At 43.9% G+C, this 27,869-nt stretch overlaps 6 non-coding genes across 6 annotated transcripts; 1 reads left to right on the top strand and 5 right to left on the bottom strand.

The window, feature by feature from the left end:
- Nucleotides 1-5,814: 5,814 nt before the first annotated feature.
- trnaq-uug (transfer RNA glutamine (anticodon UUG)) lies at nucleotides 5,815-5,886 on the bottom strand. The gene has a single exon. It is a non-coding gene; the product is annotated as a tRNA-Gln (tRNA).
- A 306-nt stretch (nucleotides 5,887-6,192) lies between these two features.
- trnai-aau (transfer RNA isoleucine (anticodon AAU)) lies at nucleotides 6,193-6,266 on the bottom strand. Its single transcript has one exon. It is a non-coding gene; the product is annotated as a tRNA-Ile (tRNA).
- Nucleotides 6,267-6,362: 96 nt separating this feature from the next.
- Nucleotides 6,363-6,434, bottom strand: trnap-ugg (transfer RNA proline (anticodon UGG)). The gene has a single exon. It is a non-coding gene; the product is annotated as a tRNA-Pro (tRNA).
- Nucleotides 6,435-13,392: 6,958 nt separating this feature from the next.
- Nucleotides 13,393-13,465, bottom strand: trnaf-gaa (transfer RNA phenylalanine (anticodon GAA)). The gene has a single exon. It is a non-coding gene; the product is annotated as a tRNA-Phe (tRNA).
- Nucleotides 13,466-14,082: 617 nt separating this feature from the next.
- On the top strand, nucleotides 14,083-14,155 carry trnaa-agc (transfer RNA alanine (anticodon AGC)). Its single transcript has one exon. It is a non-coding gene; the product is annotated as a tRNA-Ala (tRNA).
- A 9,248-nt stretch (nucleotides 14,156-23,403) lies between these two features.
- On the bottom strand, nucleotides 23,404-23,475 carry trnap-ugg (transfer RNA proline (anticodon UGG)). The gene has a single exon. It is a non-coding gene; the product is annotated as a tRNA-Pro (tRNA).
- Between the last annotated feature and the right edge of the window lie 4,394 nt (nucleotides 23,476-27,869).

Here is a 27,869-nt window from a genome sequence, read left to right as displayed (position 1 = left end):
GCTTCAGCCATCCTTAGGCAGGGGTGCCTCCAGGAAAGGTTTGAAAACCATTGCCCTAAAGAGACCGACTGAGCGTTGACGCAATGCTGCCACACTCCCACGTTAGCTTTTTTTGGGCTCACAGGTGCCAAAAAGTATTTCAGACATGGTCCTGTGCAAATTGGTTGCAAAACAGTGCCATTTTACGCACAGTTCCCTAAAGCAGTGGTTTTCAAACCTGTCCTGGAGGCTTCTTCTTCTTCTTCTAGGATTTAATGGCGGTTGGCAAACCAACTTAAAAGGTGCATTCCCGCCACCTACTGAAATGGAGTGTGAAGCGCATATTTGGAAAGGAAGTTTAAACTAGATCTACTCTTTAAAAAAAAAAAAAAAAAAATTATATATATATATCCATATAAAATTTACACATAATGGAGTTTTAAATCCTATTAAATAATCCTGTTTCCTTTAAAAATATAAATAACTCATGATAAACTCTTGATTGTTTCGCACCTTGTCCTAGGAGAACCTGAAGTGTCAACTCATTGATTCCTACACTTCTTAAAGCATGTCTTAACTGGGACCGCTCTCTTTCATAAGCTTGGCATTCTAAAAGGACATGCTCTATATTTTCAACTAACCCACATTTGTCACAATTTCCATTCTCATGTTTACCAATTCTTTGTAAGCTTTGATTTAATAAACAATGTCCAATACGCATTCTTGTTATTAAAACATCCTCTTTCCTGTTTCCGAATCTTTTTCTCTCTGACCCAACTTTTCCTTGAATGCAGTAAAAATGTCTACCTTTCTTTCCTTCATTCCATTCTTTCTGCCAAATTTCCTGTATTTGTTTAGCTATTATCACTTTAATTTCTGTTTTACTTAATGCCACTTCAATGTCAATTTGTGAATGGTTTAATGCCTGTTTAGCCTTATTATCAGCCTCCTCATTTCCTTTCACACCCATATGCGATGGATCCCATACAAGATTTACCAGAAGTCCATACTGTCTTGTTCTGTAAAGACTCTGCATTACTTCATTTATCATGTCTTGCCTTGCTGATGATGTTCCACTTTCCAAGCTATTTAGTGCGGATAAAGAATCTGTACATATCACTACCCTTGTTGGTTGGATTTCTTCTATCCACTGAAGTGCTAGACATATTGCAATAATTTCTGCAGTGAATACTGAAAGATAATCTGATATTCTTTTTGCTATTCTAATGTTAAAAAGTGGAATATATACCGCTACTGCTGTTTTCCCAAATTCTGGATCTTTTGAACCATCAGTGTATATTTGAACTGCACTATAATAAGTTTGATCAATGTATTGCTGTATATTAAAATTTCCTAATCCATTTGTATTGTTATGCTTTTCTTTAAGCAATTGAGTATCAATCAAAGGCATTGGGAAAAGCCAAGGAGGAATTGCTGACCTAGCCACAGTAGGAGCAACATTGAAGTCACTTAATCCCATTCTCCGGGCTTCCTCACTGGCCTTCCATCCAAAACTTGATAACTTTTTATGTCCATATTCCCAACAATCCTCCAACACCATTTTAACTGGGTGACTGTCCAAGTGTCCCTTTATACTTATAAAATACCTCATCTTTAACTTGAGCCTACGAATTACTTGAGGCATTACACCCATCTCTACTTGCACTGCTGTTATTGGAGAGGATCTAAACGCTCCACAACAAACTCGCAAAGCTTGTGACTGAATTGCCTCTATTTTTACGAGTTGTGTTTTGGATGCAGTGCAATATACCATACTGCCATAATCTATTGCTGATCTTATTAGAGCACAATATATTATTTTAAGAGACTGGCGACATGCTCCCCAATCAACTCCTGCTAAACACCTCATGAAATTTAATGCTTTTTTGCATTTGTCAACCGGTTTCTGGATATGCATACTAAAATTCAATTTCAAATCCATCCATATACCCAGAAACCTCACAACTGCTGTTTGCTTCACTTCTTGTCCATACAATCTGATGTTAATGGTAGGGTTACTTTTCCTTTTTGCAAAACAAATTACCTGAGTTTTATCTACTGAAAACCGAAATCCCCATTCATTTGCCCAATTTTCTACCATTTTAACGGCATTCTGCAAACATCTTTCCACATACTTTACATTACGCCCTCTTTTCCACAGTGCTCCATCATCCGCATATAAAGATCTTCCAATGCACCTATCAACCTTTGTAAAGATGTCGTTAATCATAATATTAAACATAATTGGACTACTAACGCTTCCATGAGGTGTTCCATTCTCTATTGTTTGTATCTGAGAAAAAGCAGTACTTACTCTTACTTGTATAGTTCTGTTAAACAGGAAATCCTTGATCCAGTTATACATTCTTCCTTTAATTTCCATTTTTTCTAGCTTAATTAAAAGTCCCTCTTTCCACATCATGTCATAAGCTTTTTCAACATCAAAAAATACCCCAACTAAAGCTTCCTTATTTACCTGAGCCTTTCTTATTTCAGATTCCAGGCACAGTACTGAGTCCATTGTATTACGTCCTTTCCTAAATCCACTTTGATAAGGTGATAAAATATTATCCCTTTCAATGACATATACTAATCTACTCATGACCATACGCTCCATTATTTTGCATAGATTAGACGTTAAAGCTATAGGTCTATAATTATTTGGCTGTGTATGATCTTTGCCTGGTTTTGGAATTGGCACTATGACACCATGCTTCCAGTCATTTTTTAACTTTCCTAACTCCCAAACCTTATTAAAAAGCCTCAAAATTGTCTCTAATGCTGTCTCTGATAAATGTTTTACCATCTCATAACAAATGTCATCTCTGCCTGGAGATGTTTGCTTAACCCCTGCAAGCGCTTTTTTTCAATTCGTACAAAGTAAACTCTGAATCCATTGTACTTCCTGAAAGTCCCTTTTCCTCCAATAAATGAGGATATTTACTTAGTATCTGGTCCCTAGTTTTCCTCGCATCCTCTGATAAATTCGAATTACTATGAATTTTAACGAATGTTTCTGCAAATACCTCTGCTTTACCGCTTTCAGATATAATTTGTCTATTATTATATTCTAATACAGGTATGTTGTAATCTCTTTGTATCCCTCCCATCTTTCGTATCATATTCCATAACTCACTTCAATTTCTCATTTCAATGTCTTCCCCTATTCTATTACAAAATTCCCTCCAATAATTTCTTTTAGACGTCCGAATGACTCTTCTCACTATAGCTTGTGCCCTTTTATAACTTATTAAATCATTATAATTAAGTGACCTTCTTACCTTCTTGAGTGCTTTATTTCTCCTTTTTGTTGCCTCACTACACTCCTCGTTCCACCATGGCATAACTTTCTTATTGCTGCCTGCCTTCCTCTTACCTATTACTTCTACAGCTGTACTCTGAAGAACCTTGCATATTTCATTATTAAAAACATCAACATCTTCTATACATTTACTAATGTCCTTCATTTTGCTTCCACATAACTCCTTATACTTATCCCAATCCGCTGACTACTACTCCAACTTTACTGCAAATAGGAAAATGATCACTTCCTACTGTACTTTGTTTTAGTACTTTCCATTCACATTTACTCGCTAAACTTTCAGATACTATTGTCAAGTCTAATACCGAATGCCTTCCCTTATTCAAATCAATTCTAGTATGACTTCCATCATTAATGCACACTAATCTTCCCCAATCTAGCATATCTTCAATGATCTTACCATTATAATCTGTTTTTGCGCTTCCCCATATTGAACTATGAGCGTTAAAATCACCACACCACACCGTTTTTTGACTTTCATTTCCTCCTATACTTTCTAGAATATCCTTGCTTAACCTATCACATGGATTGTAAAAATTGATTATTCTAATACACCTTGATCCTTCCCATATTTCCACCACCACAACTTCTACTTCCCCATCTACCTGTTTTATACCCAATTCCTTGCTTTATAAAGGTAGCTACTCCACCTCCATTCCCTTGTTGTCTATCCCTCCGAATAGTAGTATATCCATGTATTAGAAAGTTATATTGTGACTTAAGCCAAGTTTCCTGTATACATATAATATCTGGGCCTTTCTCTTGGTCTGCTATAAATTTCTTAAACTCCTGTCCATTTGCAATCAAACTTCTTGCATTCCATTGCAAGATATATAACACCATTAAGATCCACCACATGTTGTCTGACTATTTACTGCTTGACTATTTAATGTTGGAATCTTGAGCCTTTCATTTATCATGTCAACAGTAACATTCCCCAGATCCAAGTACTTTTCTGCAGCTCTGATAATGATTTTGATTCTTTCAGTCCTGCTTTCAGTTTGAGCTGAACAGTTCACTACTTCAGCGATAAATGTTACAAATGCCACCTTATCATCCACTACTACCTTTTCATCTCTTTGTTCTTTACTCTGTTGTTTTGAATGAATTTCTTCATTCATAGTTTCATTTGTTTTAGGAATCTGGTTTACTTTCTTCAATGCCTCAGCGTATGTTATTCCTTCTGTCGTTCTAACATTTTGAACCTTGACTGCCTTTTTCCGTACCTGACAACCACCGTATCCTGCACTATGATCCCCACCACAGTTGCAGCATTTAGGATTTACACCTTGCCCACATTTGCCGTACTCATGTTCACCTCCACACCGCGCACATCTCTGCTTACCTCTGCATACTGCCGCTACATGACCGAATTTTTGACACTTATAACATCTTAGCGGCGGAGGAACGTATGGTCTTACTGCATATCTTACAAATCCTAAATAAACTTTCTCTGGCATTTTATTTTTATCAAAGTTTATCATTACTGAGAGGCTGTCCATCTTCTCGTTATTTCTAACACACTTGAGCCGTTTAACAAACTTTACTGCTGCTCCCGTGATATTTCTTTTAATCTTCTCCTCCGTGACATCTGTCGGAATCCCTGTTACAACACCTCTAACCCAATTCTTTTCTTCCGGTATCGAGCACAACACCTTATGTCCAATCATCGATTTTATACCCAGAGCTGATTTTTGCTGCCTACTGTCTTTACAAAACAACAACAGATTGCCATCCCTCAAAGTCGTAATGCTTTCAACTGTCCCTGTCATTTCTTTCAATGTTTTCGTCAGCTTCAACGGATTAATCGCATTTACCGAGTCAACAAACTTCAACAATACCTTATATTCCTCTTTCCTTCTTCTAGTCTGGAGATTTCCTTTCTCACTACCCGATTCTGAAGATTGTTTCTTTCTTTTCCGATTTTCTACTACACTCCACTTACTACTTCCATTCTCGCCGCCTCCACTATCCACATCCTCCATTTCCGGATCACTTCCGGAATCTACGCTACTTCCTTCCATCATCACTCCACACCTCCAGCCCTGTCCTGGAGGCACCCCTGCCCTTCACATTTTGAATGTTTCCCTCATCTAACACACCTGATTCAAATCATCAGCTCATTAGTAGAGACCGCGAGACCTTATTTGGGTGTGTCTAATAAGGGAGACAATAAAAATGTGCAGGGCAGGGGTGCCTCCAGGACAGGTTTGAGAACCACTGCCCTAAAGAGACAGACTGAGCATCGATGCAATGCGGCCACACTCTCTACGTTAGTTAATTTTTTTGGACTAAAAGGTGCCGAAAAGTATTTCAGACATTGTCCTGCGCAAACTGGTGGCAAAATAGGTCCCACCGAGATTTGAACTCGGATCACTGGATTCAGAGTCCAGAGTGCTAACCATTACAACATGGAACCTTAACTGGTGTAGCTGTTGCTCACAGGGCCACAAACACTGGCACCATCGCCAAACTAGTGCTGTTTTATCTTTTCCTGCGGCAAGAAAGCACACAGGCTCCACCGAGATTCGAACTCAGATCACTGGATTCAAAGCCCAGAGTGCTGACCATTACACCATGGAACCGAAACTGCTTGGCTGGAGGCCAACTTGGAAACAGATAGCTCTCTGGCTGTGGGGAAGCAGTTATACAGAGAAGTTGGAACCCAGTGATTTTTGGTCAATGGCCCGCCTCAAAAAAGGGAAAAGTGTGGGAGATGTTGCCGAGACCCGGGATCGAACCAGGGACCTTTAGTCTAATGCTCTCCCAACTGAGCTATTTCGGCTACAACAAACCTCTGCTTAGCAAGCAGTGATTTCAGTGAGATCACCCTACTCTTTGTCAGAGCTGAAAAGCAGAGCAGAGATGAGCCCCCAGACAATAAAAACAGATGGCAAGTACGGGGATCGAACCCGCAACCTTGGCGTTATTAGCACCACGCTCTAACCAGCTGAACTAACCAGCCTGGCTTAGCCATCCATGTCTGCCTGATTGGAAAAAACCTGCCATAATGTTTGTGAATGCAATGAGACAATAAAGCTTCCCGTTTTAACCTGAACAAGGGCTCGTCCGGGATTTGAACCCGGGTCCTCTAGCACCCAAAGCAAGAATCATACCCCTAGACCAACGAGCCTTCTTGCCCAAAGCCAGGAAAAAAGAGCTATTTCACCATCAACAAAAGAAGGAACATGAACTAACGTGGAAGCAATCAAAGTCCTCGAGACAGTGTGAAAGGCAGTGTGCAAGTTGGCCTCTTAATTGACCTAAAAATGGGGCTGTATCTAACATGTAGAGGGATGTTAGGGAGGACAGCTGAAACGGTCAGATGTCACTTAGACCAGCGGGTCTCGATTCCAGTCCTCGCACCCCCTGCTCTTCACATTTTGTAAGTTTCTCGTATAGCTTCAGACGTTTGTTCCATTCGAACGTAAGTGCCCTGAGAACTGGACATCACATGACATCCCTCCATGATTCAAGTTCAAAGCGTATGTATACGTTCAATTCATAGTGAGTAATACAGTGGTGTATCGAGGTATACAGAGGTAAATGATGTCACACTTCTCCATGTGTGAAGAAGTTGCGCAGCACAAATCCGTGAACCAATGTTCCAAAGTGAAGTATACTTTGACGGATTTCCCCTGCTCAGGGAGTGGGGAGCAATGAACACTGTGTATGGACCATGTCAATCACTAGGAGCTCACTTCTAATGAGCTGATTATGCGAATCAGGTGTGCTAACAAAGAGAGACATGCAAAACATGCAGACCTGGGGGGAACGAGGACTAGAATTGAGAACCGCTTCCTTAGACTTTAAGTCAGTGTGAGCAAAAGAGGTGAGAAGTTGTCTGCATGATCCGAGTGTTCCAAGGTAGCTTACATAATACAAGAATCCATACACATGCATACTGGCGTAACAAGACCGAGAAGGTCCTTAAACACAAAAGCTTAATCTCTTTGTTAATTCGACAACATAATCTCGGCCAGTGCAAAGGAGCAAGCCCAGAGGAGGGACAGCCTCTTTGCATCAAACCCCTCATTCCCAGCTATGCTCGTCATTCTTGAAAGGCCAGGGGAATTAGCTCAAATGGTAGAGCGCTCGCTGCGCGAAGGAAGGGGTCCAATCTTTGAGCCCCGCATGCAAGTGAAAAAGACGCAGAACACGTGAAAACACCGAAGGATTTCCCCTGCGGCAATACTCGGGGTATATGTTTCTGCGTTTTGAAGAGTTGTTATTACATGTGAAACAATTCTACCCTCCACGGCCTGGATTCGAACCCGTGCTCTCTCAGATGAGCCGTGACGTCATATGTCCACGACGTGTATTGTTAAGCGTGCAATAAACCGAGACTTTTATTTTGTTATCTATGACATACCATTGATTGCTTTTATACTACATAGATTTGTGTGAGTGTGTGTGTATTATTAAAAAAAACTTTTTCATGTTTGTGTTTAAATAGAATTAATAAAAAACGTTTCTTCAAATATGTTTTGTGTGTGTGGATATGATTTGATTGATATGATTTAGCAGATTTTTTTTTTATCTGATCAAAAAAATGTTCTATTAAAATGAATACAAACACATACACACAATATAAAAAGAACAATATAAAAGAGTGGGCCCAAGTAATATATACAAAATGTTTTATTAAAATGAACACACACATACATACACACAATATAAAAAGGACAATATGATAAGAGTGGGCCCATATAATATAAACAAAATATATACAGGATAGATATAATGTACTTGTATAAAAAAAAATATGAAAAGAGTGGGCCCATATAATATAAACAATATATATATATATATATACAGGAAAGATATTATGTACTACTTATATTAAAAAAATATATATGAAAAGAGTGGGCCCATATAATATATACAAAATATACACAGTAAATAAATTATTTACTATGGAGGCGGAGTTTGTCATTTATTTTGCCTGCCGCTGTTCTGCCAACCAATCATCTAAAGTTTTTCCATTAGAGGAGCGTGAGCAAAATGTGGCATTCCCATATCGGCTATGACCAAACTCTTTAGTTTTGGGCTGCCCACATTCGCTGCACTTGTTAAAAGTTACCCCTCGCACATACTTCCTCTTATGGACTCCGCTTTCCGTCTCCAGGGCCCGCCGGCGCCTGTTCCTCTGGCTGTTTATCAACGTCAGGGAGAGCTGTCCACAGCTGGATGGCCTCTGTCACCTGCAGGTCGGTGAGGTAAGGAGCCTCACGAAGACCCACCAGGAAACCAGTCAGATCCTGGACCTTGTCCCACCCAGCGATGCCATCAGGTCCAATGACTGCTCCCTAGTAAATGCAGATTAGTGTTAATATACACTTTCAGTCAAAAGCCTTTGAACAGAAATATTTTTTTTACATTTTTTAAAGAATTCTGCTCAACAAGCCTGCATTTATTTTATTCAAATACAACAAAAGCCATTATATTGTGAAATAATTTTACTATTTAAAATAAAAATGCTTTCTATTTGAATATAGTTTAAAGTGCAAGTTATTTCTGTGATGCACAATCGTATTTTCAGCATCATTCCTCCAGTCTTCAGTGTCACATGATCTTCAGAAATCATTCAGATATCCTGATTTGTTCTTCTAGAAACCTTTTTTTATTGATATTATTATCAATATTTAGAACAGTTGTGTACATTTTGTTCAAGATTCTTTGATGAATAGAAGGATCCAAGATAAGAGTTTATCTGTAATAAAAAGCTTTTTTAACATTATACACTATACCATCCAAAAGTGTGGAGTCAGAACATTTAAATCATTATATATTTAGTATTAAATTATAGAAATTAATACTTTTATTTAGCAAGGACGCATTAAATAGATGATAAAGACATTTATAATGTTACAATATATACTGAACTTTCTATTCATCAAAGAAACCTAAACAAAAAATCTCTAGGAGCTATTTTTAACCTAATAATAATAATAATAATATAGCACCCGGCACCTGGTTTTTCTTAGCAGCAAATTGGAATGATTTCTGAAGAATCGTGTGCCCTGAGTAATGATGCTAAAATTCAGCATTGAAATCACAAGACTGAATTACTTTTTTAAATATATTCAAATGGATAGCAGTTATTTTAAATAGTAAAAATATTTCAAAATATTACTGCTTTTGTTGTATTTTGAATCAAATAAATGCAGGCTTAAAAAAAAAACACCTTGCTTGTAGTGTATTTGGAATAAAACGAGACTGAAACAAAATAAAGCCCTTAGAGTGTCTTACCTGAGCCTCGCCGGAGACACTGCTTCCAGTGTCAGATGGCTGTGACAGCACTGAAGAGGCAGGGGCGAGATGCTGTCCCTCTCCTCCAGATGATGTGGACGGCTCAGCCAGTGATGCTGGGGACTGAGGCAGAGGCAAAGATGAGGGGCTGTTTCTGAGATCACGGCAGGGGTCATCCTCATACAGCACTGGAACTGTGATGTCCTCCATGCTCTCTTGCTCAAACCCCTCATCTAGCAGGTCCTGATCATCAACCTCCTCCACCAGCCGGTCTTCCTCCTCTGGGTTCTGGAGCACTGGAGACAGTGTTTTGCCAGTCTGGCTGTAAAGGTACTCGATTCCCAGCAATTCACCTACAATAATAAAATAAGAAAAAAAGAAAAAAAGTGCTCTTAATAATTTATCAAGTACATTGGAGGCTAAATAGATAACTTAATAGAATATTGCAAAAGAACAAATTAAATTTCTTACCTGTATATGCTCCAGGAGGGCGATAGCGCTCATCCCAGGGCTTCCCAAAGACTGTTCGGCTAAGCCGGTCCACAGCCTCTCTCATGGCACTGCCATATGTCCGAATGGAGGACGCCCGTTTTATGGCATCTTCCATTCGGTCATCATTCCAACGCATCAAGCCCTCAAGGAGATAGGCCTGAAAATGCGCATCGCTGGCACTTGTTCCTAAAAGTTAAATAATATTAAAAAATATATAAAAAAGGGTTTTATATGTCACATATGTACAATATATGTACTACACATAAGGTGCTCTGAAGTAACTTGTATACTACATTTAATAGAGTTGTGTAACTAAATTAAAAATGATTGTCACTTATTCCTGTATTACTAGTGACTTGTTAGTCAAGACAGCTTTGTCAATGCTAATGACATTAAAAAGTAATTGTAATGTAGAGTGTGACATTTATTAATGCGGCATTACTTTAAAGTGATGGAAGCAGTTACAGTGCTTATATTTTCTACAGAAAAATAATAATCCATGTGCATGTAATACCTGGAATAAAACGGTTCAGGTGGAGGTGGAACGACTCCAAGGAGGTAGAGCCACGAGCACACCTGTAGCAGCACAGCTCCACGCTGCCTTTCTTCAGTGTCCCTGTCTTCATGTACAGCGGAAAGTCCTCTGGGTCTTGTATACACTGGACGTGCTTGCGCTGTTCCTTCCATATCTGCTGGATCCGTTCGTGGTCCAGCAGAGGAACTCCCAGGGTGTCCTTCCCATCCGCACTGTCAAACTGATCAATCAGTGACCCAATCAATCTGGCGGTCTCCTCCACCCCCCTGGTCCTCCTCCGGCAGTGCAGTGCCAACTCCCTCCGGGTAATGCGAGCACTGACCGCCTTTTCTGAGATGTGGCCAGTTTTCTTTGCCGCCAGGTCACTCTCTTTTGCAGAGCGAAGAGCAGCCACATCCTCTGGATCCCACTGAAAGATGCACGTGGACAGACGTGCCATGAAGATCCCGTAGAGTGGATGAGCCTCTGTCGTGACACCTGCAGCAAATCGCCGCATGAAGTGCCAGATGTCGAGGCGCACTACAAGCTCATCCCACTCCGAAAACATGATCTTCACCCGCGATTGGCCATACTGACTGCAGCAGTCCCTGTCCACGTACATCACTTTTGGGGCTGCCTCTCCTGCCTCTCGGTAGCGTTTCATCAGACCAGCTGACATGGAGTCCAGTCCATGTCCCTCGGCAGCTGTCAGCACAGAGACAAGGACCTGGCCGTGTTCATTTCCGACATTTGTGCACCAGGCAGCTGTTCCTGAAGCAGCACCGGCAAGCATCAACAAAAGAAGGAACATGAACTAACGTGGAAGCAATCAATGTCCTCGAGACAGTGTGAAAGGCTAACGAATGCAAGTTGGCCTCTTAATTGACCTAAAAATGGGGCTGTATCTAACATGTAGAGGGATGTTAGGGAGGACAGCTGAAACGGTCAGATGTCACTTAGACCAGCGGGTCTCAATTCCAGTCCTCGCGCCCCCTGCTCTTCACATTTTGTAAGTTTCTCGTATAGCTTCAGACATTTGTTCCATTCGAACGTAAGTGCCCTGAGAACTGGACATCACATGACATCCCTCCGTGATTCAAGTTCAAAGCGAATATATACGTTCAATTTATAGTGAGTAATACAGTGGTGTATTGAGGTATACAGAGGTAAATGATGTCAAACTTCTCCATGTGTGAAGAAGTTGCGCAGCACAAATCCGTGAACCAATGTTCCAAAGTGAAGTATACTTTGACGGATTTCCCCTGCTCAGGGAGTGGGGAGCAATGAACACTGTGTAGGGACCATGTCAATCGCTAGGAGCTCACTTCTAATGAGCTGATTATCAGAATCAGGTGTGCTAACAAAGAGAGACATGCAAAACATGCAGACCTGGGGGGAGCGAGGACTAGAATTGAGAACCGCTTCCTTAGACTTTAAGTCAGTGTGAGCAAAAGAGTTGAGAAGTTGTCTGCATGATCCGAGTGTTCCAAGGTATCCTACATAATACAAGAATCCATACACATGCATACTGGCGTAACAAGACCGAGAAGGTCCTTAAACACAAAAGCTTAATCTCTTTGTTAATTTGACATCATAATCTCGGCCAGTGCAAAGGAGCAAGCCCAGAGGAGGGACAGCCTTTTTGCCTCAAACCCGTCATTCCCAGCTATGCTCGTCATTCTTGAAAGGCCAGGGGAATTAGCTCAAATGGTAGAGCGCTCGCTTAGCATGCGAGAGGTAGCGGGATCGATGCCTGCATTCTCCAAGTTGGCTCCTGCCCTTTTACTCACACATCCCTAGATCAGTGGTTTTCAATCCTGTCCTGGAGGCATCCCTGCCCTGCACAATTCGCATTTCCCCTCATCTAACACACCTGTTTCAAATCATCAGCTCATTAGTAGAGACTGCAAAACCTGATTTGGGTGTGTCTAATAAGGGAGACATACAAAATGTTCAGGGCAGTGGTGCCTCCAGGAAAGGTTTGAAAACCATTGCCCTAAAGAGACCGACTGAGCGTTGACGCAATGCTGCCACACTACCACGTTAGCTTTTTTTGGGCTCACAGCTGCCAAAAAGTATTTCAGACATGGTCCTGTGCAAATTGGTTGCAAAACAGTGACATTTTACGCACAGTTCCCTAAAGCAGTGGTTTTCAAACCTGTCCTGGAGGCACCCCTGCCCTTCACATTTTGAATGTTTCCCTCATCTAACACACCTGTTTCAAATCATCAGCTCATTAGTAGAGACCGCGAGACCTTATTTGGGTGTGTCTTATAAGGGAGACAATAAAAATGTGCAGTGCAGGGGTGCCTCCAGGACAGGTTTGAGAACCACTGCCCTAAAGAGACAGACTGAGCATCGATGCAATGCGTCCACACTCTCTACGTTAGTTAATTTTTTTGGACTAAAAGGTGCCGAAAAGTATTTCAGACATTGTCCTGCGCAAACTGGTGGCAAAATAGGTCCCACCGATATTTGAAGATGGATCACTTGATTCAGAGTCCAGAGTGCTAACCATTACACCATGGAACCTTAACTGGTGCAGCTGTTGCTCACAGGGCCACAAACACTGGCACCATCTCCAAACTAGTGCTGTTTTATCTTTTCCTGCGGCAAGAAAGCACACAGGCTCCACCGAGATTCGAACTCAGATCGCTGGATTCAAAGCCCAGAGTGCTGACTATTACACCATGGAACCAAAACTGCTTGGTTGGAGGCCAACTTGGAAACAGATAGCTCTCTGGCTGTGGGGAAGCAGTTATACAGAGAGGTTGGAACCCAGTGATTTTTGGTCAATGGCCCGCCTCAAAAAAGGGAAAAGTGTGGGAGATGTTGCCAAAACCCAGGATCGAACCAGGGACCTTTAGATCTTCAGTCTAACACTCTCCCAACTGAGCTATTTCGGCTACAACAAACCTCTGCTTAGCAAGCAGGGATTTCAGTGAGATCACCCTACTCTTTGTCGGAGCTGAAGAGCAGAGCAGAGATGAGCCCCCAGACAATAAAAACAGCTGACCAGAACAGGGATTGAACCCGCGACCTTGGCGTTATTAGCACCACGCACTAATCAGCTGAGCTAACCGGCCTGGCTTAGCCATTAGTGTCTGCCTGATTGAAAAAAACCAGCTATAATGTTTGTGAATGCAATGAGACAATAAAGCTTCACGTTTCAACCCGAATCAGGTGTGCTAACAAAGAGAGACATGCAAAACATGCAGACCTGGGGGGAGCGAGGACTAGAATTGAGAACCGCTTCCTTAGACTTTAAGTCAGTGTGAGCAAAAGAGGTGAGAAGTTGTCTGCATGATCCGAGTGTTCCAAGGTAGCCTACATAATACAAGAATCCATACACATGCATACTGGCGTAACAAGACCGAGAAGGTCCTTAAACACAAAAGCTTAATCTCTTTGTTAATTCGACAACATAATCTTGGCCAGTGCAAAGGAGCAAGCCCAGAGGAGGGACAGCCTCTTTGCATCAAACCCGTCATTCCCAGCTATGCTCGTCATTTTTGAAAGGCCAGGGGAATTAGCTCAAATGGTAGAGCGCTCGCTTAGCATGCGAGAGGTAGCGGGATCGATGCCCGCATTCTCCAAGTTGGCTCCTGCCCTTTTACTCACACATCACACATGTTTAAAGCGCTATATAAATAAAAATAAAGGTGACATCCCTAGATCAGTTTTTTCAATCCTGTCCTGGAGGCATCCCTGCCCTGCACATTTCGCATTTCCCCTCATCTAACAAACCTGTTTCAAATCATCAGCTCATTAGTAGAGACTGCAAGACCTGATTTGGGTGTGTCTAATAAGGGAGACATACAAAATGTTCAGGGCAGGGGTGCCTCCAGGAAAGGTTTGAAAACCATTGCCCTAAAGAGACTGACTGAGCGTTGACGCAATGCTGCCACACTCCCACGTTAGCTTTTTTTGGGCTCACAGCTGCCAAAAAGTATTTCAGACATGGTCCTGTGCAAATTGGTTGCAAAACAGTGCCATTTTACGCACAGTTCCCTAAAGCAGTGGTTTTCAAACCTGTCCTGGAGGCACCCCTGCCCTTCACATTTTGAATGTTTCCCTCATCTAACACACCTGTTTCAAATCATCAGCTCATTAGTAGAGACCGCGAGACCTTATTTGGGTGTGTCTAATAAGGGAGACAATAAAAATGTGCCTGGCAGGGGTGCCTCCAGGACAGGTTTGAGAACCACTGCCCTAAAGAGACAGACTGAGCATCGATGCAATGCGGCCACACTCTCTACGTTAGTTAATTTTTTTTGACTAAAAGGTGCCGAAAAGTATTTCAGACATTGTCCTGCGCAAACTAGGTCCCACCAGGATTTGAACTCAGATCACTGGATTCAGAGTCCAGAGTGCTAACCATTACACCATGGAACCTTTACTGGTGCAGCTGTTGCTCACAGGGCCACAAACACTGGCACCATCGCCAAACTAGTGCTGTTTTATCTTTTCCTGCGGCAAGAAAGCACACAGGCTCCACCGAGATTCGAACTCAGATCGCTGGATTCAAAGCCCAGAGTGCTGACCATTACACAATGGAACCGAAACTGCTTGGTTGGAGGCCAACTTGGAAACAGATAGCTCTCTGGCTGTGGGGAAGCAGTTATACAGAGAGGCTGGAACCCAGTGATTTTTGGTCAATGGCCCGCCTCAAAAAAGGGAAAAGTGTGGGAGATGTTGCCGAATCCCGGGATCAAACCACGGACCTTTAGATCTTCAGTCTAACGCTCTCCCAACTGAGCTATTTCGGCTACAACAAACCTCTGCTTAGCAAGCAGGGATTTCAGTGAGATCACCCTACTCTTTGTCGGAGCTGAAGAGCACAGCAGAGATGAGCCCCCAGACAATAAAAACAGCTGGCCAGTACGGGGATCGAAACCGCAACCTTGGCGTTATTAGCACCACGCTCTAACCAGCTGGGCTAAACGGCCTGGCTTAGCCATCCGTGTCTGCCTGATTAGCAAAAACCTGCGATAATGTTTGTGAATGCAATGACACAATAAAGCTTCACGTTTTAACCTGAACAAGGGCTCGTCCGGGATTTGAACCCGGGACCTCTCGCACCCAAAGCGAGAATCATAGCCCTAGACCAATGAGACTTCTTCTTCTGGTGAAATTAACCAAAATCCAACATTTTTTCTATGAATATTTTTACATTATTATGGGATATTCGGGGGATCCCTAGAGGGCGAGGGGCTTACCGTATGCGACCAACCACGAGTTCCTGGGTGGTCCGGTTCCTGAGTTATAACGGTTCAAATTCCAAATTTTGGGGGGCTGTAACTCGGACCCCCGGGGTCATAGGGACTTGGGGCTGGTGTCGTCGCATAGAGGGCCCCCTGGTCTGACTTTGTCCCGATTTTTGTGCAGCTTGGTCCCGTTTTGGCGGAGTTACAGCTTGGCAAAATGTGTGACATTTTGGTTAACATTCACCACGTGGTGAAATTAACCAAAATCCAACATTTTTTCTATGCATATTTCTTCAGTATAATGGGATAAAATTTACAAAAATTGATTCCTCTGAGTGCCCTGCGTACAATAGAGGTGTTTTCTTTAATAATATGGCACACATTTGAAATAAATAAAGTTAAATACAGTTGCTATTTAATGAACATTGAGACACGCACCACATGTGGTGCACAAGTGTGCCAAAATTCTACGCTCGTTTTTATGCAAATTCTTCAGTATTTTGGGATAAAACTTGCAAAAATGGATTCCTCTGAATGCCCTTTGTACAGTACAAGTGTTTTCTCTAGGCCTCATCATAAAAATTTTCTTCCGAATTCCACCCCCCTCGAGCTGCCTTCTCTAGCCGGGGAGGGTGCACCCTGGCCGGCATGGATGAGTAGGTGCGAGGGGGGTGGATGGTATTATTATTTTGCTAATATCTCCGCAAAGCGGTGGACCCCGGGGCTGAAATTCGGGGGATCCCTAGAGGGTCTAGGGTTCTACCGTAAGCGACCACCCTCGAGTTCCTGGGTGGTCCGGTTCCTTAGTTATAACGGATATAATTCCACATTTTGGGGGGCCGTAACTCGGACCCCCGGGGTCATAGGGACATGGGCCTGTGTCGTCGGATAGAGGGCCCACTGGTCTGACTTTGTCCCGATTTTGGTGCAGTTTGGCCCCGTTTTGGCGGAGTTACAGCTTGGCAAAATGTGTGACATTCTGGTTAACATTCACCTCATGTGGTGAAATTAACCAAAGTCCAACATTTTTTCTATGCATATTTCTACAGTATTATGGCATAAAATTTACAAAAATGGATTCCCCTTAGTGCCCTGAGTACAGTACAAGTGTTTTCTCTAGGCCTCATTCTAAAAATTTTCTTCCGACTTCCACCCCCCTCGAGCTGCCTTCTCTAGCCGGTTTCAAATCATCAGCTCATTAGAGACTGCAAGACCTGATTTGGGTGTGTCTAATAAGGGAGACAATAAAAATGTGCAGGGCAGGGGTGCCTCCAGGACAGGTTTGAAAACCACTGCCCTAAATAGACAGACTGAGCATCGATGCAATGCGGCCACACTCTCTACGTTAGTTAATTTTTTTGGACTAAAAGCTGCCGAAAAGTATTTCAGACATTGTCCTGCGCAAACTGGTTGCAAAATAGGCAGGGCACCAGAAACATCTGAGACACAACAGGGGCAGTGGGTGTGTCAGGAACCAATGGGTGTGGTGCTGTCGGCCTGGGACAAATTGGCCTTAACTGGGTGGACGTGGCTGAACGCTGAGGGTGTACGGCTGATGGCCAGATTGATGTTGCTGTGGCAGATGTACAGGTAGCTGAGGGCCCAATCTTTCTAAACTTGGTCTTTGCTGTCCAGCTGTGTCTGGTGGCATCTGGTAGGTATGCAACTGGTGGCTATATTGTGGAGGCACAACAGGCTGTACTCGTGCTGGAGGCAAAGCATCCAAAGCCACTGGACGTGCCTCTGGAAGGTCCAGCCCTTGCAACAGCAAGGAGACCTCCTGACCCTTTAAACAGTTATTGTGCCACGTCGTAAGAGTCCTCTGATTTACCTCAACTAGCTGAAGGGTTGTGTCACTCATCACCGTTCCATTGCTCAAGATTAGCTGCCGAATTCTTCTGTAATCACGAAGAATGAGATCCCATCTAGACAGAGATTCTGTCCGCTGTTTCTTGGGGCTTCGGTGGATGTTACATAACCTTATGAAAATCATTTCAACAAGGCAACAGCAATTAGGCCACTGTGCTGGAGAGCTGCTAGAACCCAAAACACACCTTTTTGTGCTTTCGACACCAGGAGTGAAGACAGCTTTCTTTTTCGGGGACCTAAAACGTCCTGTAAGTAGCCTGTCTTGATGACGAGCAGCATACACATCCCTGTCTTTATAAAATTTGTCCAGGTTCTGCCAAAAACCCACAATGGTCGCAACTTGTTGGTTGGTAAGTGTGAGGCTTGTCTGTGTGCGCAGCTCCACCAGACACTCCACCAACGCATCCACCCGGTCCATTCCAGGAATGCAGTGCTCGTCAACAGCCTGGAAATATATAACTGTTGGTTAGGTATTTACATGCTGTTAAGTAAGTTTACTGCTTAATGGCAAATAACTAAATGAGTCACAATTCGTATAGAAAAGGAAAATTTACCATTGCTGAGGGTGTATCTAAAGGAGCCTGGACACTGAGCAGTGGTGGAGTCTGGACACTGGGCACTGGTGCAGCTACACTGGGCACTGGTGCAGCTGAAGGAGCCTGGACTCTGAGCAGTGGTGAAGCCAGGACACTGGGCACTGGTGCAGCTGAAGGAGCCCGGACTCTGAGCAGTGGTGGAGCCTGGACACTGGGCACTGGTGCAGCTGAAAAAGCCCGGACTCTGAGCAGTGGTGGAGCCTGGACACTGGGCACTGGTGCAGCTGAAGGAGCCCGGACTCTGAGCAGTGGTGGAGCCAGGACACTGGGCACTGGTGCAGCTACACTGGGCACTGGTGCAGCTGAAGGAGCCTGGACACTGGGCACTGGTGCAGCTGAAGGAGCCTGGACACTGGGCACTGGTGCAGCTACACCGGGCACTGGTGCAGCTGAAGGAGCCCGGACTCTGGGCAGTGGTGGAGCATGGACACTGGCCACTGGTGCAGCTACACTGGGCACAGGTGCAGCTGAAGGAGCCTGGACACTGGGCACTGGTGGAGTCTGGACACTGGGCACTGGTGCAGCTGAAGGAGCCTGGACACTGGGCACTGGTGGAGTCTGGACACTGGGCACTGGTGCAGCTACACTGGGCACTGGTGCAGCTGAAGGAGCCCGCACTCTGGGCAGTGGTGGAGCCTGGACACTGGGCACTGGTGCAGCTGAAGGAGCCTGGACACTGGGCACTGGTGCAGCTACACTGGGCACTGGTGCAGCTGAAGGAGCCTGGACAATGGGCACTGGTGCCGCTACACTGGGCACTTGTGCAGCTGAAGGAGCCTGGACACTGGGCCATGGTGGAGCCTGGACACTGGGCACTGGTGCAGCTACACTTGGCACTGGTGCAGCTGAAGGAGCCTGGACACTGGGCACTGGTGCAGCTACACTGGGCACTGGTGCAGCTGAAGGAGCCTGGACACTGGGCCATGGTGGAGTTTGGACACTGGGCACTGGTGCAGCTGAAGGAGCCTGGACACTGGGCACTGGTGGAGTCTGGACACTGGGCACAGGTGCAGCTACATTGGGCACTGGTGCAGCTGAAGGAGCCTGGACACTGGGAACTGGTGCAGCTGGTAGAACTGGTGGACCTGAAAGGACTAAGTCATCTGATGCCACAAGATTTGCCACTGTGGCTTCCTCTCCAAAGAAATCAATGAAAGCCTCATCCCTTTCCACTTGCTCCTCCACATCTATCTCCTCCAGCAAATGAGAGGTCCTCTCAGAGGTAGGGCACATGTCCTCCAGGGGCTGACTGTTCTGCCTCAACAAGTACTGTACTCCAATGAGCTCTCCTGAGGAAATATTTGTAACAGAAAACGTTTTTAATGGAAATTATGCAGAAAGGTTTATTCAGAAATGCAGTAAATATTTTGTTGTCCACTTCTCTATGAACAATATATATCTAATTCAGAGGGTATCATAAAAAGACAGGATTACTCTATATTCTACTATGTATTTTATTTTCTCCCCTGAAACCTAGAACACAGAATAATGTACAAATATTCTGGTAGTATAATTTTTCTCTGATATGTCAAAATTACATTATTACTGTCCAAAAGCAATTGTAATTTTAACAAAAACATGCTACATCATGAGCTGCATTTATCAAAACATTTTTACCTGTGTATACTGCAGGTCGAGTGAAGCTTGGGACCAATTTCCTGCCATACAACTTATTGTAGTTCTCATTGACAGAGTAAACCAGCTCCCCTGTGTAAGAGCGCAGAGTTGAACCTTCATCTGCAACAGCAGCTTCAGCCCGGTCCTGAATCCAGCGTAATAAACCTTCCAGGAGATAAATCTGGAAGTTCAGGCTGTTTGCGCTGTTCCCTAGAAAAAGAAATAGAAAGCCAAATATTGCTTTGAGAAAATGCAAAACAGAAAATTTAATCTGCAAATATCTTGATAAACATGAATTAGTGGCAAAATGTGGTATATTCTGACATGACAAACCTGGAATAAATCTGCTTAGGTGGCAGTGAAATGATTCCAGGGATGTGGAGCCTCTGGCACAACGATAGGTTTTTAGAACCACCCCACCCTTGTTTGTAGTTCCAGTTTCAGTATAGAGCGGCACATTTGGAGGAACTTGGATACAGGTGACGTGCCGCCTCTGGACATTCCAGATGTGCTGCATTCTCACACTGTCAAGTAGTGGAACACCAAGAGCATCATTCCCCTTGCCACCCATGAGCTCTCTGATGAGCATATCAAGGAGGCGGATAGTGGTTTCTTCTCCTCGTGTTCTCCTCCTGCAGTGCTGGAGCAGCTCAGCTTTAGTTAAATGATGGTCCAGTTCTGCCTCCGTCAGTGTAGGCCAGCCCTGTTGGATGAGTTGCTCCCTTTTGGCCCGTCTCAGCAGAGTGAGATCCCCTGCATCCCACTCAAAAATACAGGATGACAGCCTAGCCATAAAAGTAGGGTACAACTGGTGGGCATCAGTGGTGCACCCTACTGCCAGACGTCGCATAAAATGCCAAATGTCTAGGCGGACGATGACATCGGGCCAGCCGCTGAACCGCCTCTTCAATTTAGTCTCTCCCACTGTCTTGCAACAATCACAGTCCACATAAATGACAGTGGGAGGATCAACACCAGCACTCCGGTATCGCTCCATGAGCCCTGCAGCCATGTGGTCTAACCCAGCCCCTTCATTCGCAGTCAGGACACTCATCAGCACCTGACCTATCTCATTGCCCACTGAGGTAAGCCACTGTGCTGTGCCTTTCGCAGGCCCGCTCAACTTCTTGGTGATCTGAAAGAAACAATAAGCATAGCAAATAATACAACAGGCATCCAAATCAGTTACACTGAAAAAAATAAAGCTCTCTCGGTCTAAAAATACATTATAGATAAGGGTACAGTCAAGTAAGCAGCTTATCTGACCTTCTTAGTTGAATCCATTTTTAAAATTGATCCATACGTGGATGTTATGCTGGCCTTTATGTGATCGAGCCTGTTGAGAATGTCCTGACTGTATACAGTGAGGAGCCAATTGTAGCTGGGTACTGAAGCAAGTGGTGGTGGCTCCTGGAAGTGCACCGGATGCAGGCCACGGTTATCAAAAAAGGCCACACACTCTGATATGTACCGAAGCGCACGTTTCAAGTTCAAAGCGTATGTATATGTTTAATTCATAGTGAGTAATACAGTGGTGTATCGAGGTATACAGAGGTAAATGATGTCACACTTCTCCATGTGTGAAGAAGTTGCGCAGCACAAATCCGTGAACCAATGTTCCAAAGTGAAGTATACTTTGACGGATTTCCCCTGCTCAGGGAGTGGGGAGCAATGAACAGTTTGTAGGGACCATGTCAATCACTAGGAGCTCACTTCTAATGAGCTGATTATCCGAATCAGGTGTGCTAACAAAGAGAGACATGCAAAACATGCAGACCTGGGGGGAGCGAGGACTAGAATTGAGAACCGCTTCCTTAGACTTTAAGTCAGTGTGAGCAAAAGAGGTGAGAAGTTGTCTGCATGATCCGAGTGTTCCAAGGTAGCCTACATAATACAAGAATCCATACACATGCATACTGGCGTAAAAAGACCGAGAAGGTCCTTAAACACAAAAGCTTAATCTCTTTGTTAATTCGACAACATAATCTCGGCCAGTGCAAAGGAGCAAGCCCAGAGGAGGGACAGCCTCTTTGCATCAAACCCATCATTCCCAGCTATGCTCGTCATTCTTGAAAGGCCAGGGGAATTAGCTCAAATGGTAGAGCGTTCGCTTAGCATGCGAGAGGTAGCGGGATTGATGCCCGCATTCTCCAAGTCGGCTCCTGCCCTTTTACTCACACATCCCTAGATCAGTGGTTTTCAATCCTGTCCTGGAGGCATCCCTGCCCTGCACATTTCGCATTTCCCCTCATCTAACACACCTGTTTCAAATCATCAGCTCATTAGTAGAGACTGCAAGACCTGATTTGGGTGTGTCTAATAAGGGAGACATACAAAAAGTTCAGGGCAGGGGTGCCTCCAGGAAAGGTTTGGAAACCATTGCCCTAAAGAGACCGACTGAGCGTTGACGCAATGCTGCCACACTCCCACGTTAGCTTTTTTTGGGCTCATAGCTGCCAAAAAGTATTTCAGACATGGTCCTGTGCAAATTGGTTGCAAAACAGTGCCATTTTACGCACAGTTCCCTAAAGCAGTGGTTTTCAAACCTGTCCTGGAGGCACCCCTGCCCTTCACATTTTGAATGTTTCCCTCATCTAACACACCTGTTTCAAATCATCAGCTCATTAGTAGAGACCGTGAGACCTTATTTGGGTGTGTCTAATAAGGGAGACAATAAAAATGTGCAGGGCAGGGGTGCCTCCAGGACAGGTTTGAGAACCACTGCCCTAAAGAGACAGACTGAGCATCGCTGCAATGCGGCCACACTCTCTACGTTAGTTAATTTTTTTGGACTAAAAGGTGCCGAAAAGTATTTCAGACATTTTCCTGAGCAAACTGGTTGCAAAATAGGTCCCACCGAGATTTGAACTCAAATCACTGGATTCAGAGTCCAGAGTGCTAACCATTACACCATGGAACCTTAACTGGTGCAGCTGTTGCTCACAGGGCTACAAACACTGGCACCATCGCCAAACTAGTGCTGTTTTATCTTTTCCTGCGGCAAGAAAGCACACAGGCTCCACCGAGATTCGAACTCAGATCGCTGGATTCAAAGACCAGAGTGCTATTACACCATGGAACCGAAACTGCTTGGTTGGAGACCAACTTGGAAACAGATAGCTCTCTGGCAGTGGGGAAGCAGTTATACAGAGAGGTTGGAACCCAGTGATTTTTGGTCAATGGCCCTCCTCAAAAAAGGGAAAAGTGTGGGAGATGTTGCCGAAACCCGGAATCAACCAGGGACCTTTAGATCTTCAGTCTAACGCTCTCCCAACTGAGCTATTTTGGCTACAACAAACCTCTGCTTAGGAAGCAGGGATTTCAGTGAGATCACCCTACTCTTTGTCGGAGCTGAAGAGCAGATCAGAGATGAGCCCCCAGACAATAAAAACAGCTGGCCAGTAGGGGGATCGAACCCACGACCTTGGCGTTATAGCACCATGCTCTAACCAGCTGAGCTAACTTAGCCCTCCGTGTCTGCCTGATTGGAAAAAACCTGCCATAATGTTTGTGAATGCAATGAGACAATAAAGCTTAACGTCTTAACCTGAACAAGGGCTCGTCCAGGATTTGAACCCGGGACCTCTCGCACCCAAAGCGAGAATCATACCCCTAGACCAACAAGCCTTCTTGCCCAAAGCCAAGAAAAAAGAGCCATTTCAGCATCAACAAAAGAAGGAACATGAACTAATGTGGAAGCAATCAAAGTCCTCGAGACAGTGTGAAAGGCTAACGAATGCAAGTTGGCCTCTTAATTGACCTAAAAATGCAAAAGCAGGCAGAGCTGGGCCTGGACCGGATGTCAAAGCACCAGAAGATGGAATCACCATCGACACAGTCATGTCTGGGTTAAGGACTAGTGTGCCTAACAGTGACCCAGGTGCTGAAATGGGCTGCACAACTCCTGCTGCTGTGGGGACGGGTGCGATAGGGCACTCCCTTTTGGCAGAAGTGGGCCGGCGACCCGGTCGCAGAATTGGAGCCTGTCCTTCTCGATTTGGCGGAAGGATAAATTGATGTTTTGGGCCTGATGTTGATGGCACGTCATCCAATTTTTCCCTCGGCAGAGGAAGCTGCGTATCAGCCACATCAATTGGGTCAGATGGAGTCAGTCCCTGGGCGAGGACACTCATTTCCTGATTCTTCTGCTGCCGTTGAAACCTGAAAGTAAATTACTTGTAAAATATATATATATATATATATATATATATATATATATATATATGTGTGTGTGTGTGTGTGTGTGTACAGAAGTATTCAGTTCCCTTGAACCAAATAATGTGCCTTGCTTACCACTGAATGAGTGTCCTCTGGTTCAGCTCAAACAGCTGGATCATTGTTTCATCCATCAGCCTTCGACTGTTAAGCACTAGGTCTCGGATGTGGTGGTAATCTGAAAGGATTTTAGACCACCTGGGGGTGCAAACTCCAGCCTTCTTGGTCGGTGACTTGTGTAAAGCACACAGCTTCATACAAATGGCCTCAACCAAGCGGCTGGTGCTGGGCCACTGTGCTGGACCCCCAGGATGTCCAATCAGACACCGTTTCACACTCTCCACACCCGGTGTGACTCCGGACCGCTTCGGTGCCTTAAAGCGCCCATGTGTCAGCTGAGGCTGATGTCGAGGCTGATAGTTGACCCGCTGTTTATCAACATCAGGGAGAACTGTCCACAGCTGGATGGCCTCTGTCACCTGCAGGTCGGTGAGGTAAGGAGCCTCACGAAGACCCACCAGGAAACCAGCCAGATCCTGGACCTTGTCCCACCCAGCGATGCCATCAGGTCCAATGACTGCTCCCTAGTAAATGCAGATTAGTGTTAATATACACTTCCAGTTTTTTACATTTTTTAAAGAATTCTGCTCAACAAGCCTGCATTTATTTTATTCAAATACAACAAAAGCCATTATATTGTGAAATAATTTTACTATTTAAAATAAAAATGCTTTCTATTTGAATATAGTTTAAAGTGTAAGTTATTTCTGTGATGCACAGCTGTATTTTCAGCATCATTCCTCCAGTCTTCAGTGTCACATGATCTTCAGAAATCATTCAGATATCCTGATTTGTTGTTCTAGAAACCTTTTTTTATTGATATTATTATCAATATTTAGAACAGTTGTGTACATTTTGTTCAAGATTCTTTGATGAATAGAAGGATCAAAGATAAGAGTTTATCTGTAATAAAAAGCTTTTTTAACATTATACACTATACCATCCAAAAGTGTGGAGTCAGAACATTTAAATCATTATATATTTAGTATTAAATTATAGAAATTAATACTTTTATTTAGCAAGGACGCATTAAATAAATGATAAAGACATTTATAATGTTACAATATATACTGAACTTTCTATTCATCAAAGAAACCTAAACAAAAAATCTCTAGGAGCTATTTTTAACCTAATAATAATAATAATAATAATATAGCACCCGGCACCCGGTTTTTTTTAGCAGCAAATTGGAATGATTTCTGAAGAATCGTGTGCCCTGAGTAATGATGCTAAAATTCAGCATTGAAATCACAAGACTGAATTACTTTTTTAAATATATTCAAATGGATAGCAGTTATTTTAAATAGTAAAAATATTTCAAAATATTACTGCTTTTGTTGTATTTTGAATCAAATAAATGCAGGCTTAAAAAAAAACACCTTGCTTGTAGTGTATTTGGAATAAAACGAGACTGAAACAAAATAAAGCCCTTAGAGTGTCTTACCTGAGCCTCGCCGGAGACACTGCTTCCAGTGTCAGATGGCTGTGACAGCACTGAAGAGGCAGGGGCGAGATGCTGTCCCTCTCCTCCAGATGATGTGGACGGCTCAGCCAGTGATGCTGGGGACTGAGGCAGAGGCAAAGATGAGGGGCTGTTTCTGAGATCACGGCAGGGGTCATCCTCATACAGCACTGGAACTGTGATGTCCTCCATGCTCTCTTGCTCAAACCCCTCATCTAGCAGGTCCTGATCATGAACCTCCTCCACCAGCCGGTCTTCCTCCTCTGGGTTCTGGAGCACTGGAGTCAGTGTTTTGCCAGTCTGGCTGTAAAGGTACTCGATTCCCAGCAATTCACCTACAATAATAAAATAATGAAAAAAGAAAAAAAGTGCTCTTAATAATTTATCAAGTACATTGGAGTCTAAATAGATAACTTAATAGAATATTGCAAAAGAACAAATTAAATTTCTTACCTGTATATGCTCCAGGAGGGCGATAGCGCTCATCCCAGGGCTTCCCAAAGACTATTCGGCTAAGCCGGTCCACAGCCTCTCTCATGGCACTGCCATATGTCCGAATGGAGGACGCCCGTTTTATGGCATCTTCCATTCGGTCATCATTCCAACGCATCAAGCCCTCAAGGAGATAGGCCTGAAAATGCGCATCGCTGGCACTGGTTCCTAAAAGTTAAATAATATTAAAAAATATATAAAAAAGGGTTTTATATGTCACATATGTACAATATATGTACTACACATAAGGTGCTCTGAAGTAACTTGTATACTACATTTAATAGAGTTGTGTAACTAAATTAAAAATGATTGTCACTTATTCCTGTATTACTAGTGACTTGTTAGTCAAGACAGCTTTGTCAATGCTAATGACATTAAAAAGTAATTGTAATGTAGAGTGTGACATTTATTAATGCGGCATTACTTTAAAGTGATGGAAGCAGTTACAGTGCTTATATTTTCTACAGAAAAATAATAATCCATGTGCATGTAATACCTGGAATAAAACGGTTCAGGTGGAGGTGGAACGACTCCAAGGAGGTAGAGCCACGAGCACACCTGTAGCAGCACAGCTCCACGCTGCCTTTCTTCAGTGTCCCTGTCTTCATGTACAGCGGAAAGTCCTCTGGGTCTTGTATACACTGGACGTGCTTGCGCTGTTCCTTCCATATCTGCTGGATCCGTTCGTGGTCCAGCAGAGGAACTCCCAGGGGGTCCTTCCCATCCGCACTGTCAAAATGATCAATCAGTGACCCAATCAATCTGGCGGTCTCCTCCACCCCCCTGGTCCTCCTCCGGCAGTGCAGTGCCAACTCCCTCCGGGTAATGCGAGCACTGACCGCCTTTTCTGAGATGTGGCCAGTCTTCTTTGCCGCCAGGTCACTCTCTTTTGCAGAGCGAAGAGCAGCCACATCCTCTGGATCCCACTGAAAGATGCACGTGGACAGACGTGCCATGAAGATCCCGTAGAGTGGATGAGCCTCTGTCGTGACACCTGCAGCAAATCGCCGCATGAAGTGCCAGATGTCGAGGCGCACTACAAGCTCATCCCACTCCGAAAACATGATCTTCGCCCGCGATTGGCCATACTGACTGCAGCAGTCCCTGTCCACGTACATCACTTTTGGGGCTGCCTCTCCTGCCTCTCGGTAGCGTTTCATCAGACCAGCTGCCATGGAGTCCAGTCCATGTCCCTCGGCAGCTGTCAGCACAGAGACAAGGACCTGGCCGTGTTCATTTCCGATATTTGTGCACCAGGCAGCTGTTCCTGAAGCAGCACCGGCAAGTTTCTTTGTGACCTATTGGGAAAAATAAAAGATGTGCTCTTTATGTACGCACATCACAAACATATCCATATCTGGCAAATTTCTGGATATAAACAGGGCTTTGATACCTTTTTTGTCGAATCCATCTTTAGAACACAGCCAAAGACAGATGTTAATTGTTAATAGATGTTAACACGGCTAACAGCCACTTAGGTTTAGGCAGGGCAGGTAAAAGTGGAGGATCAGCAAACACAGGAGGCTGCACAAGGGAGGACCTTGTGAATGGTTCGCAGGCAGTCAGGTACTGCAAGACACGCTGTGTCCATGCCTCACTGTGCTGTTCCATCAGCTTCCTGTAAAGCTGAGTCACACTGTTGCCCAGTGTCCTCTCCCTCATCATCCTCAGCACCCGGTTGTCACATGAGTATCTAAGGAAACAACAGTATAATCATGCAAATGCTTTAGTTGGTAAAAAATAACCCATATAAAAGCACCTAATAATGAATGATTGTCATTATGAATTACCT

This window comes from Carassius carassius, chromosome 8 (assembly GCF_963082965.1).
Source record: "Carassius carassius chromosome 8, fCarCar2.1, whole genome shotgun sequence".
Classification (NCBI taxonomy): domain Eukaryota; kingdom Metazoa; phylum Chordata; class Actinopteri; order Cypriniformes; family Cyprinidae; genus Carassius; species Carassius carassius.
Note: the sequence above shows the minus strand (reverse complement) of the source record. Positions and strands in the feature narration are given on the sequence as shown.